The sequence below is a fragment of the Galleria mellonella genome, unplaced genomic scaffold (assembly GCF_026898425.1).
Source record: "Galleria mellonella isolate WM207_F2 unplaced genomic scaffold, CSIRO_AGI_GalMel_v1 utg13706, whole genome shotgun sequence".
In the NCBI taxonomy this organism is placed as follows: Eukaryota; Metazoa; Arthropoda; class Insecta; order Lepidoptera; family Pyralidae; genus Galleria; species Galleria mellonella.
Window position 1 is genome coordinate 24,907 of NW_026441992.1, and position 15,042 is coordinate 39,948.

The window sequence follows — 15,042 nt, forward strand, 5'->3', positions numbered from 1 at the left end:
ACACTAGACTCTCAGACACTTGACACTCAGACACCCAGACACTAGACACTCTGACACTAGACACTCGACACTCGACACTCGACACTCAGACACTAGACACTAGACACTCGACACTAGACAATCGACACTCGACACTCGACACTCGACACTCAGACACTAAACACTAGACACTAGACACTCAGACACTCGACACTCAGACACTCGACACTCAGACACTAGACACTCAGATACTAAACACTAGACACTAGACACTCAGACACTAGACACTCGGATACAAGACACTCGACACTCGACACTTGACAGTCGATACTCGACACTCGACACTCGACACTCGACACTCGACACTCGACACTCGACACTCGACACTCGACACTCGACACTCGACACTCAGACACTCGACACTAGACACCGTTCCAATATGGCGGACTAGGTACATATTTTTCCACAACCACCACAATATGGGTATCAAATAATAGGACTACACTGAGACACCCAGACACTAGACACTCGGACACTAGACACTCAGACGCTAGACCCTCAGACACTAGACACTCAGACACCCAGACCCTAGACACACAGACACTAGACACTCGGATACAAGACACTCAGACACTAGACACTCGGACACTAGACACTCAGACACTAGACACTCGACACTCGACACTCGACACTCGACACTCAGACACTAAACACCAGACACTAAACACTCAGACACTCGACACTCAGACACTAGACACTAGATACTCGACACTAGACACTCGACACTCGACACTCGACACTCGACACTCGACACTCGACACTCGACACTCGACACTCGACACTCGACACTCGACACACGACACTCGACACACAGACACTAAACACTAGACACTAGACACTAGACACTAGACACTCAGACACTCGACACTCAGACACTAGACACTCGACACTTGACAGTCGATACTCGACACTCGACACTCGACACTCGACACTCGACACTCGACACTCAGACACTAAACACTAGACACTAGACACTCGACACTCAGATGCTAAACACTAGACACTAGACACTCCGACACTCGGATACAAGACACTCAGACACTAGACTCTCAGACACTTGACACTCAGACACCCAGACACTAGACACTCAGACACTAGACACTCGAAACTCGACACTCGACACTTGACAGTCGATACTCGACACTCGACACTCGACACTCGACACTCGACACTCGACACTCGACACTCAGACACTCGACACTAGACACTCAGACACTAGACACTAGACACTCGACACTCGACACTCAGACACTAGACACTCGTCACTCGACACTCAGACACTAAACACTAGACACTAGACACTCAGACACTCGACACTCAGACACTAGACACTCGACACTCGACACTCGACACTCAGACACTAAACACTAGACACTAGACACCAGACACTCAGACACTCGACACTCAGACACTAGACACTCGACACTCGACACTCGACACTCAGATACTAAACACTAGACACTAGACACTCAGACACTGGACACTCGGATACAAGACACTCAGACACTAGACTCTCAGACACTTGACGCTCAGACACCTTTTTGGCCTCAGTTCCGTCGAACCCAAATGTACGAAACAGATATATCATCAGTTTTAATTGACTTTGGCACAGACGGCATGCACGTTATTTACCCTAAAGCCATACAGTTTCCAGCAAAATTCAATTATGGTACGGCTGAAAAAAGGATGTTGCCCTTAGTTTTGTCATGAGCATTCACCGTCCATAAAATGCAGGGCAGCTCCGTCGACCATGCAGTAGTATATTTGGGCTCAAAATGGTTTGAGGAAGGACAAGCATACGTGGCTCTAAGTCGAGTCAAGTCTCTGGAAGGGCTATGTATTGAGGAATTAGATTGTACTAAATTATCAGGTAAGAAACCATGTAATAATGATGCACTGAATGAATTAAATAAAATGAGGAATATTCGGTAAACAATTTCACTAAATACTAAAAACAAGAAAATAAAAATCGGTAAAAAAACTTTTAAGTTAAACGGTTTTATTTTATGTGCACTGAAAACTACAAAATAAATAAATAGTTACTTACCTATCAACCTACGTAGGTGATCTCGGTCATTAATATCTCTGATGGTAGTGGTTGTCATAACATGAACCATGTCAGCGGCCGAAAGGCAGTTCATGAGAGAACACTAACACCAGGGTTTGCTTGGTAGGTAAACTAAGCAGCCCGCACTATAACAAGTAGGTATTTTGACCTTCTAGTTCAGAAATATTTTAGTACTAGGCAGAATAGCTTTTAGGCATATTAGACTAAAATAAAAACGTGGGGCCCCTCTGAAATCATACCTATAGCAGAGCATATCTTATACTTTGATAGATCATGAGCTCGGCGTTCGCTGGTGAAGCCGTAACGGCTGGTTATTGATGGTCAAAACCTCCAGTTACGATTATAGTAAGTCGATTCAGCGGACTCTGGACTCCGGAGCTATGAGGTTTCGGATGCGACCGGGATAAACCGCTAGGATGATGATGATGACGATTATAATAAGTCGATGCAATCCACACTTAGTATAGTAGAAAGTAATACAGAAATAGTTAATGGGCCCCACGTTTTTATTTTAGTCTAATATGCCTAAAAGCTATTCTGCCTAGTACTAAAATATTTCTGAACTAGAAGGTCAAAATACCTACTTGTTATAGTGCGGGCTGCTTAGTTTACCTACCAAGCAAACCCTGGTGTTAGTGTTCTCTCATGAACTGCCTTTCGGCCGCTGACATGGTTCATGTTATGACAACCACTACCATCAGAGATATTAATGACCGAGATCACCTACGTAGGTTGATAGGTAAGTAACTATTTATTTATTTTGTAGTTTTCAGTGCACATAAAATAAAACCGTTTAACTTAAAAGTTTTTTTTACCGATTTTTATTTTTTTAAATTAAATACAATTCATATCATTCGATGACAGCGTAGTTTCTATAGATTTGAAAGAATTTAAAATTTGGTTATATATTTTTGAGTTTATCGCTTCATTTCTTTTATTTTATAAAAATTTACTTTGTGTCGAAAACATAATGCGGACTTACATATTAGTGCAGGTTCGAAAATAAGCAACAATAGCTTTGGCCCCCGGCTTCGTTCGCTTCCATACAAACTTTCATCCTGTACTTCTTACTAGCCTATGTTACTCAGGGATAATGTAGCATTCTAACATCGAAAGATTTTTTAAATTGATCCAGTAGATAGACAGCTACTCTTTATTGTTCCCTCCATAAGATTACAATAGTAAACTTATTATAGATACAAACAATTACAAGAAATAATCACAGTGAGACAACAATGAGCGGCCTTATCGCTAAGAGCGATCTCTTGCAGGCAACCTTTGGATGGAGAGGAGTAATTAAAAACAGTTTGGCTAGTAGTTTAACTTTATTCATTTCAAACATACAATAATATAATTCTTTCCTCTGTGTTGTGCTCCAGCTTATAGACACGAACGCGGACGGCGTGGTGACCCCCGACGAGCTGGCCAGCTGGTGCAGCCGCGACCCCGCCCTGCTGAGCTCCCTCGACACGCTCGACACCGTGTTGTGATCCGCGCCCGCGCCCGAGCACTCCTCCGGCGCATACAATAGGTGACTAGCTCCTAACAGAGATATTTGGGGGGGGGGGGAGGATTGTTAGTAACGCTCCCTGATCCCATTGCTAGCAATATATCCTATATATCAGGTGGGCCGTCAGCTTGACCAGCCCATTGATACTTCAGCTTGCTTATCCTTCGGGCTGTGTCGGTCACTTTGGTTCTTTTGCGGATATCGTCATTTCGGATTCTATCACGCAAGGAGACTCCGAACATAGCCCTCTCCGTAGTCCGCTGAGTAACTTGTAGTTTTTGCATACGGCAAATCGTATAGGTCCAACTAACGATATAATCGTATATACTTCAAACGTACAGACGAATTGAGATCCTGTTCCGTTTTCAAAGTCTTTTAAAAAAGTTAAAAAGTTTTGGAAAAAACTTTTCAGGTCGGACTCGGCGCATGCGTCCTGCTCCACAGCGGCTGATAACTGCGACTCGCCGCCGGCGGGTCCTCCTCCCCATCTGCCAGTTACCTCTCCTCCTATCTCTCCTCCTGTACAAGTTTTAAAGGAGACCGGGAAGCAGAGGCGAGCTTCGCAACCGCCGCCAGTCCCGGCGAGAGCAACGGCTACAGTTAATGTGAGTCTTATTATTGTAATATAAAAAAAAAAAATTACCTACATCACCATGAATATAATACCTTAGAGAGATTTACCCAGTGTTGCCATTATGGTGAACTTAACGCTCAAAATGTTTATATTTTGCTGAAGGTATTAGAATCCAACGTGGCTGAGACTAGGTTTAGATGCATCACTTGGATTTATTTCTACTATCTTCTACCACTTTCTACCATCGTACGGCCCGCTATCGACAGGGAGTTCCTCATGTCCTACAGCCTCAATGGTCGCGTGCTACGCGGTTTCAGAGAGGTTTCCTCTCATGAGAATGAGCTCCCTGCCGAGGTTTTCCCAAGAGACTACAGTATGGGGTTCTTCAAAAGGAGGGTAAAGAGGTTAGTTCAGGGTCGGCAACACACGCGTGATACCTCTGGTATTGCAGGTGTTCATAGGCTACATATAGCATTAGTGAGAAATGATAGGTAAGTTAGCCCATAGTGACTAATTTAAGAATTAACCACGATAGGATCCAGGGGGAACCGCATGGAAGTCGACCTAATAGGTATATTGCTAGCAATGGCGCTGTTAGACCCCATTACTGACAATCCTTTCACTTCGTCTCTGATCTCAGCGGTTTCTGCGCATCTCAGAATTGTCTGGTGCCCACTCCAGAATCAGAAATAAAATTTTTAGCTATAGGCAAAGACTAAGAATAGAGTGTCTTTTTTAAGGGATTTAGCCCCCTGGAAATTAATCTTAAACATGCTACTACCCCTATAACCCGCTTTTTACTATGTTTATTTAATATATATGTATTAGTTACGCTGTAAAAGTGGTGTGTAGTGATTTATTGTATATGTAATTGAAAATTAAATATATAATGCACCTGTATAAAATGGCCAATGGATAAATCCAATAATTAATATTTGCATGCCATTTGATGTGGCGAAACATAATGGACATCTTATAAACTTCACAAATGCAACACCTTTTCTACAATGTTTCTAGCAAATAAATTTCCTTTCATTTCATTTCATTTCATTTCATTTCATTTCATTTCATTTCCAATCAATAATATGTATTATTTTACATAAAAACTCCAGGTAACAGAAGAAACAGCATCGCGTAAGGCTAAACGGCGAGTCCGCCGCATGTCCTCTCCACAACAGCCGCGGTGAAAACCTAACCTTATTGTCTAGTAGATAAGTACGAAAATTCAATATCAAGGTACAACCTGCAAGGGGAATTCTACTTAATTGCGTGTATTTAAGAAAGAGATTTCAACTTCAGTGCTTTATGTGAGCTACTTTATACTACGAGTACATAATGCCTTTCAATGACTTTAAGAAATAATTACTTTTAAGGAAATCAGTGTGCTGAATGTATGTGACATTGAAAACAAACAGAAGGGAATGCATTAACAATTTGTTAAAGCATAAGCTGCAAATATGCCACAAAATGTTTTATTACTCACCCGTATAATTAGGCGTTTTCTTCAAGCTGTTGAACTACAGTTGGGCTATTTATTCATTAACAACAATCGACATCATCCATCACGCAGAGGTCGTTCACACGTCATCGTGAGAACACCAATTATGTGGCAGAAGACACTTACGCGATCTTTCAATTTTGATTTTTAACTAACTTGCCAATAAGCTGCGTTATGCGTCATATTTTAACTTTTTATTAAATTCGAAATCGTTTATTTTCAAAAATTTCTATTAAGTTATTGTTTCGAAAACCTAGGTGCATTTATTTATTTATTTAAAATCATTTAAAATAAATGCAAAATGCACATCATTAACAAAATTTAAAGACAATTCACGTGAACAATTCCAAGGGATAAAATGTAATATTCGATTTTCATTATTTTACATCGTATTCACATACATTCTGCATATTATCAGAGACGAGCACGTTCAATTACATTGGTGTCGTCTATATATACAAATTTCGAACGAGTCTTGAATATTATAATAAACAATTATAAATTAAATTAAATAAGTAAGTACGAATCGATTTAAAAATCCAAATGCTTTACTAAATTACCACAAATATAATATTATTATGTGGTCTAGGTATTACAACAGTGGTAATGAACGTGGTACTGTATATGACGATAATCTTTGACAAGATCCATTGAAAATTGTGGCATAATTATAATAGTATTATTATTTAATAGTAGTTGTTATAAGGAATTACTTATTTCAATGAATGTACACGTATCTGAGAAAACGATAAGCAATACTTCAGTATTAAGAATTTTTCATGTACTTATTTGAACAATCTTTAGAGACGCTAGGACCTTGTCACCGTCAATTGGATCTTTCGATTGCTTCGTAGCTTTAATACTTCTAAATACATTTCATGTGACAGGGAACCTAGAATGATATGCGCATGCATGCTTAAGATGCGAAGCAGATGTTTCATGTCGGACCTAGTCATTGTACAGTATATCAAAAAAAGAATTACAAAAAAGCTACAAAAATTATATTTACGTTTGATTCTGTGTTACAAGTGTTAAATTCTGAATTATTTTTAAATGAATATAAATCAAAATTGATAAATAAATTAGCATAAGAAAAAATTTATTAAATTCCAATTAATTCCTTTAGCTTTTTTCCTGTATAGTGTACACTGACTAGATCTTATAATCTAGACATTTCTCTCCTTTAGAGTAAACTTCAATTGTTGCTTCCTTCAAAATCTATCGATTAGTTTTAAGACACTTTGATAAATCTAATGTAGAATAAGTACAACTTAAAGAGGCCAATTTAAAAGTGCTATCTACACATGTTGGAGAATGCAAATATTTTAAAAAACAGCACAATATTTTTAAAATATATATATATAAAAAAAGAAACATATCTGCACCTGAACATAAGATTGATATTTCACATGCGTTGAAACACGTATATTAAATTATTTATCATTATATATTTCGTTCAATACAAAATATATCACCATCATCATTATATCAGACTTTAACTATCCACTGCTGAACATAAGCCTTCCTCTTGGGGTTTTGCCAATAGTCGCCACGCTTGGCATGTGGATTAGCAACCGCAGTTAAGTTTTAGAGATGTTTTAAGAGGAACACTGCTTCCCATCTCTCGTTCTCCCTTAGTCGCCTCTTACGACACCTACGGGAAAGGTAGAGGTGGCTTTTACTATGCCGGGACCATTTTTGTTGTGAAATTGAACCATGTTATGAAACTGAAACCGTTTGCTTTTTGAAAAAGTGACAAAAGAAAGTCGATTGCTTGGGTACCTCTGTCCATTTCGTATAGGCGACGGTTACCACTTACGATCAGGTGGACCGTCAGCTTGTTTGCGATTCTAAATTGTACACAACACTGGTGTTGTGCCGGGGGTCTTCTAGTAATCTGTCCGGTATTAGAGTGCATGGGTACCTTTCTCTTTTCTTCATAAATCTTTTGTTCCTCTTTTATCAGCTTCTTTTACTCACTTCCGGTATCCTACTTCTTTTTCCTCAACCAAATGATTAGGGTAATGACATGAAGATGATGACGCTACCGTGCGTCGAGCGATCAATTTAAAAATGTTATAAATGTTCAGTTTATTGGATGAATACTCCTTTCGCTGGATGCTAATATTTTTACCCTATATAAAAATACAGTTTAAATACAATATTTAACTTGTGTGAAATTTCATTCAAATAACAAATAGATATATAAACCTTTATAAACAAAATATGAAATGTGCTACATATTTAATATTATTGTTCCATATAATACTATTCTCTTATGGTCTTGTTCTTCTTTCTATTAAGTCTTTAATTAGTATTAAAACGATTCTGATGTTTATCCACATTTATTGGACTATTTAAAACCAAAGATTCATATAATATTTTGTTAACTAAATTACTTTTTACTAGATGGCCTGGTAAGCTTCGTGTCGTCACAATATAAAGAACTATTTACAGCGGTATAAGTAATCCGAAGTAGCGATTCCCATACAAATTATACCTATTTGTATGGGCTTTTTTCTACTTTTCATTTTTCTTTTAAACAATCCCTGTATTGCAACGAACATTTCTGCAAAACTGACAGACAACAATTGGTCCACTGGTGAACACGGCCTCCTCTATAAGGGAGTTTTGCCAGTAGTTGCCACGTTCGGCAACCACAGTTTGGCTTTTGACGATGTTTTAAAAGAGACGCTGCTGTCCATCCCTTCACCATAAGCTCTCTCAGTCGCTTCTTGCGATACACACGGGAAAGGAAGAGTTGGCCTATTCTATGCCGGAACTTACACGGCGAAATCTTTAAACTTATTTACAATGTCAAAAACATAATTTTTACATTACCCGTTCAAATCAAACAGCTATTCCACTGTTGTACGTCTCGAATAAGATGGTGGTACATATTTTATTTGTTCACATGTTCTATAACGTCGTCCTATTGCTATTTCCTATTCTTCTATTTTCAAAGAATTTCTATGGCATTCCACATTTAAAAGACGAAATTTAAAAGTGGAACGAAAAATGACAAGTGTGCATGGTGTTAGTCGATCATGCACGGGCTTTTAATGACCTTGTAATTTTAGACATGGTACATTTAAATAAATACACATAATGTTAACAGAGACTGATCTGATCTTATCTAAGTCCTCAGGAATGGCAACGCATGGGGGGTATCATGGGCGAAACAGTATACTCTGTGATGTCTATGGTACTGCTCATGTGTATAGGCGGCGGTTACCACTTTCCATCAGGTGGAGTGTCAGCTTGTTTGCCATTCTAAGTTGTATAAAAAAAGACTTAAAAGATCAACTGTTGAGTTTCTCACGGGCTCTTCTCAACAGATAATAACTTTCCGAACGCTGCAGTAGACTTTAAAAAAATGACTATTTAAAAGTGCTTGTAAACAAGTCTACTTGAATAAAGCATGATTTGAATTCGAATGAAGTATATTTTGTTATTGTCAATAAACAATCTCGACTTACTGCTGATAAAACTTATTAGGTTTTTTATCATTTAAAAAGAAAATTTATCAAAACTTTGGTACATTTCGTACACACATTTACATTTATATAGAAGAACGTCTATTAAGGCGTTATGTATGTCCTCAGGAGTATTGGCGTTTGCACTTTATCCTTAACTTCACGAAGTTTGTCCAGTAGGTTTGGGTAAGCATCAGAATGTGTAGCGAGCACGGTCTCCCTACCGACCAAGGCGTACGCCTGTACTATTGTGGATCACTTTGTGGCAATAACGTGTTATATTTATTGTAGTTACTCCTTCTATTTCATCGTTGACAATCTAAAATATATTTTCTCTCTTAATATTTGTGGTTTTTTTTTCACACACAATAACATTCATTGCTACGTCACCAAGATAGAATATTTAGACTATATAGTAGATAGAGCGTCGAGTCTCAAAAACTGGTTAACTTTTTATCAGCTAATTATCAAATTAGTTGAGTCGTTTTTTTTTATCAGTGTTCTATATTTTTACGTATAAAATGTATCTTGATATATTATTTAATCAATAAAAATCGGTAAAAAAACTTTTAAGTTAAACGGTTTTATTTTATGTGCACTGAAAACTACAAAATAAATAAATAGTTACTTACCTATCAACCTACGTAGGTGATCTCGGTCATTAATATCTCTGATGGTAGTGGTTGTCATAACATGAACCATGTCAGCGGCCGAAAGGCAGTTCATGAGAGAACACTAACACCAGGGTTTGCTTGGTAGGTAAACTAAGCAGCCCGCACTATAACAAGTAGGTATTTTGACCTTCTAGTTCAGAAATATTTTAGTACTAGGCAGAATAGCTTTTAGGCATATTAGACTAAAATAAAAACGTGGGGCCCATTAACTATTTCTGTATTACTTTCTACTATACTAAGTGTGGATTGCATCGACTTATTATAATCGTCATCATCATCATCCTAGCGGTTTATCCCGGTCGCATCCGAAACCTCATAGCTCCGGAGTCCAGAGTCCGCTGAATCGACTTACTATAATCGTAACTGGAGGTTTTGACCATCAATAACCAGCCGTTACGGCTTCACCAGCGAACGCCGAGCTCATGATCTATCAAAGTATAAGATATGCTCTGCTATAGGTATGATTTCAGAGGGGCCCCACGTTTTTATTTTAGTCTAATATGCCTAAAAGCTATTCTGCCTAGTACTAAAATATTTCTGAACTAGAAGGTCAAAATACCTACTTGTTATAGTGCGGGCTGCTTAGTTTACCTACCAAGCAAACCCTGGTGTTAGTGTTCTCTCATGAACTGCCTTTCGGCCGCTGACATGGTTCATGTTATGACAACCACTACCATCAGAGATATTAATGACCGAGATCACCTACGTAGGTTGATAGGTAAGTAACTATTTATTTATTTTGTAGTTTTCAGTGCACATAAAATAAAACCGTTTAACTTAAAAGTTTTTTTACCGATTTTTATTTTTTTGTTTTTAGTATTTAGTGAAATTGTTTACCGAATATTCCTCATTTTATTTAATTCATTCAGTGCATCATTATTACATGGTTTCTTACCTGATAATTTAGTACAATCTAATTCCTCAATACATAGCCCTTCCAGAGACTTGACTCGACTTAGAGCCACGTATGCTTGTCCTTCCCCAAACCATTTTGAGCCCAAATATACTACTGCATGGTCGACGGTGCTGCCCTGCATTTTATGTACGGTGAATGCTCATGACAAAACTAAGGGCAACATCCTTTTTTCAGCCGTACCATAATTGCATTTTGCTGGAAACTGTATGGCTTTAGGGTAAATAACGTGCATGCCGTCTGTGCCAAAGTCAATTAAAACTGATGATATATCTGTTTCGTACATTTGGGTTCGACGGAACTGAGGCCAAAAAGGTGTCTGAGTGTCAAGTGTCTGAGAGTCTAGTGTCTGAGTGTCTTGTATCCGAGTGTCTAGTGTCTGAGTGTCTAGTGTCTAGTGTTTAGTATCTGAGTGTCGAGTGTCGAGTGTCGAGTGTCTAGTGTCTGAGTGTCGAGTGTCTGAGTGTCTAGTGTCTAGTGTTTAGTGTCTGAGTGTCGAGTGACGAGTGTCGACTGTCGAGTGTCGAGTGTCGAGTGTCTAGTGTCTAGTGTCTAGTGTCTGAGTGTCTAGTGTCTGAGTGTCTAGTGTCTGAGTGTCTAGTGTCTGAGTGTCTGAGTGTCTAGTGTCGAGTGTCTGAGTGTCGAGTGTCGAGTGTCGAGTGTCGAGTGTCGAGTATCGACTGTCAAGTGTCGAGTGTCGAGTTTCGAGTGTCTAGTGTCTGAGTGTCTAGTGTCTGGGTGTCTGAGTGTCAAGTGTCTGAGAGTCTAGTGTCTGAGTGTCTTGTATCCGAGTGTCGGAGTGTCTAGTGTCTAGTGTTTAGCATCTGAGTGTCGAGTGTCTAGTGTCTAGTGTTTAGTGTCTGAGTGTCGAGTGTCGAGTGTCGAGTATCGAGTGTCGTCGAGTGTCGAGTGTCTGAGTGTCTAGTGTCTGGTGTTTAGTGTCTGAGTGTCGAGTATCAGAGTGTCTAGTATCTGGGTGTCTGAGTGTCGAGTGTCTGAGTGTCGAGTGTCGAGTGTCGAGTGTCGAGTGTCAAGTGTCGAGTGTCGAGTGTCGAGTGTCTAGTGTCTGAGTGTCTAACGTCTGGGTGTCTGAGTGTCAAGTGTCTGAGAGTCTAGTGTCTGAGTGTCTTGTATCCGAGTGTCTAGTGTCTGAATGTCTAGTGTCTGGGTGTCTGAGTGTCTAGTGTCTAAGTGTCGAGTGTCGAGTGTCGAGTGTTTAGTGTTTAGTGTCGAGTGTCGAGTGTCTAGTGTCGAGTGTCTAGTGTCTAGTGTCTGAGTGTCGAGTATCGAGTGTCTAGTGTCAGAGTGTCTAGTGTCTGGGTGTCTGAGTGTCAAATGTCTGAGAGTCTAGTGTCTGAGTGTCTTGTATCCGAGTGTCTAGTGTTTGAGTGTCTAGTGTCTGGGTGTCTGAGTGTCTAGTGTCTAAGTGTCGAGTGTCGAGTGTCGAGTGTCGAGTGTCGAGTGTCGAGTGTCGAGTGTCGAGTGTCGAGTGTCGAGTGTCGAGTGTCAAGTGTCGAGTGTCGAGTGTCGAGTGTCTAGTGTCTGAGTGTCTAACGTCTGGGTGTCTGAGTGTCAAGTGTCTGAGAGTCTAGTGTCTGAGTGTCTTGTATCCGAGTGTCTAGTGTCTGAATGTCTAGTGTCTGGGTGTCTGAGTGTCTAGTGTCTAAGTGTCGAGTGTCGAGTGTCGAGTGTCTAGTGTTTAGTGTCGAGTGTCGAGTGTCGAGTTTCGAGTGTCTAGTGTCTGAGTGTCTAGTGTCTGGGTGTCTGAGTGTCAAGTGTCTGAGAGTCTAGTGTCTGAGTGTCTTGTATCCGAGTGTCGGAGTGTCGGAGTGTCTAGTGTCTAGTGTTTAGTATCTGAGTGTTGAGTGTCTAGTGTCTGAGTGTCGAGTGTCGAGTGTCGAGTGTCGTCGAGTGTCGAGTGTCTGAGTGTCGAGTGTCTGAGTGTCTAGTCTCTGGTGTTTAGTGTCTAGTGTTTAGTGTCTGAGTGTCGAGTGTCGAGTGTCGAGTGTCGTCGAGTGTCGAGTGTCTGAGTGTCTAGTGTCTGGTGTTTAGTGTCTGAGTGTCGAGTGTCGAGTATCAGAGTGTCTAGTATCTGGGTGTCTGAGTGTCAAGTGTCTGAGAGTCTAGTGTCTGAGTGTCTTGTATCCGAGTGTCTAGTGTCTGAGTGTCTAGTGTCTGGGTGTCTGAGTGTCTAGTGTCTAGTGTTAAGTATCTGAGTGTCGAGTGTCGAGTGTCGAGTGTCTAGTGTCTGAGTGTCGAGTGTCTAAGTGTCTAGTGTCTAGTGTCTAGTGTTTAGTGTCTGAGTGTCGAGTGTCGAGTGTCGAGTGTCGAGTGTCGAGTGTCGAGTGTCGAGTGTCGAGTGTCGAGTGTCGAGTGTCTAGTGTCGAGTGTCGAGTGTCGAGTGTCTAGTGTCTAGTGTCTGAGTGTCGAGTGTCTGAGTGTCTAGTGTCTGGTGTTTAGTGTCTGAGTGTCGAGTGTCGAGTGTCTAGTGTCTGAGTGTCTAGTGTCCGAGTGTCTAGTGTCTGAGTGTCTTGTATCCGAGTGTTTAGTGTCTGTGTGTCTAGGGTCTGGGTGTCTGAGTGTCTAGTGTCTGAGGGTCTAGCGTCTGAGTGTCTAGTGTCCGAGTGTCTGGGTGTCTCAGTGTAGTCCTATTATTTGATACCCATATTGTGGTGGTTGTGGAAAAATATGTACCTAGTCCGCCATATTGGAACGGCGTCCATCTTGAATTTAAAATTTTGACATAATCATCGTGTTTTACTAGTGTAGCCCTTTCATTTGATACCCATATTGCGGGGGTTAAGGAAAAAATATGTAATCCGTCATTTTGTATCGGCGGCCATCTTAGATTTATAATGTTATTGATTTTATTATATTGTATTGTCATCTAAATTAAATGTGTGTACCAAATTTCAGATCAATCTGACAACGGGAAGGTGCTTAAATTCCAATTTCTAATTTTGACCCAAATAAATAAATACCGTACGGGTCGAGCTAAATAAAACCGTTTAATAAAATGAGTGTTTACGCATTAAAAAGATGCAGAGTTTATAAAACAAAATAAATATTGAAGTTATAAAGGAATTACTCATAACTATTTATGACAAGTTGTATGAAAAAGTTGATCCGTTTTTCTCGGAGCATTTCCATAGGGACATACACATGGATCAATATAACTCTGGGTTATAAGGATTTAGCCAGAGAACATCTAGGGGTACGAGCAAGAACATTCAGACTCGAGCCAGTTCAGGCCAGTTTGCTCTCTAAATTGGCTCGACTGAGAATCGAATCCGGAACGGAGCCTCATAGAAACAAAGCAACGTGTCCACCACTGAATCACGCAGGTCGTCAATTTCTTCAAGAATTTCGTCAATTTCGTCAATTCCTTTAGGATTTAGGTATACAATGTTGAAGTTTATATAAATGATCTTGTCTCATCCATATTTGGTGTAAACGACTTTAAAGTAAGACAGTTTTAGTTGTTTCTCGCGGCTTCGCCTGTCTGAATCAGTGTATAAAGTAATCTATGTTCTAAATTAGGATATGGCCTACTTGTGTACCAAATTTCATTTAAATCTGTTCTATAGTTCTCGTGTAAAAGAGTAACAAACACTCATTCATACATTCCCTCACTCTTTTGCATTTATATCCCATTACTATGTGTACTGTTTGATTTAGTAATAAAAATACCCATAACCAGTAATAAGAAGACAGGTTTTCAATTGAAAAAAGGTATATATGAATACCAGAGGGAGACTGTACAAAAGTCGTTTGCTTGGCCACCTCTGTCCCATTCGTGTTTCAACCGTGAAGCAGTTGTGTTTGCATGGCTGTGTTTCGGTTTGATGGGTGGGATATGGCGTGAATTTACAGGGTACAGAGGAATAGCACCTGAGTCCTCAAGAATGGCAACGCATGGGAGGTATCATGGACGAAACAGTATACTCTGTTATGTCCATGGTACTGCTCACGTCTATAGGCGACGGTTACCACTTTCCATCAGGTGGGCCGTCAGCTTGTTTGCCATTCTAAGTTGTATAAAAAAAAGTATATACTGCCAGATATTCTCATTGGATGTTTAATAGATTTGATATTATCCTAGCCTTTTAAAAAGACCGGCAGTGCACTAGCAATGCCTCTGGTGTTACGGGTGCTCGTGGGCGGCGGCAGTCCTTTTTTAAATGGATGATAAAGGAATGGTAACTCCGCTTGCGCTAACGGTTTACACCAGTGAGGGGTAATAGGTAAGAATGAAAAGGCAAGCCCGTTAGCCAATCATGACGAATTCAA

The 15,042-nt window shown here is 40.0% G+C and overlaps 1 long non-coding RNA gene across 1 annotated transcript; it reads left to right on the forward strand.

The window, feature by feature from the left end:
- Positions 1 to 3,506: 3,506 nt before the first annotated feature.
- Positions 3,507 to 7,214, forward strand: LOC128202546 (uncharacterized). Its single transcript, XR_008253845.1, has 3 exons — positions 3,507 to 3,638; positions 4,030 to 4,222; positions 5,304 to 7,214. It is a non-coding gene; the product is annotated as an uncharacterized LOC128202546 (long non-coding RNA).
- The last annotated feature ends 7,828 nt before the right edge of the window (positions 7,215 to 15,042 follow it).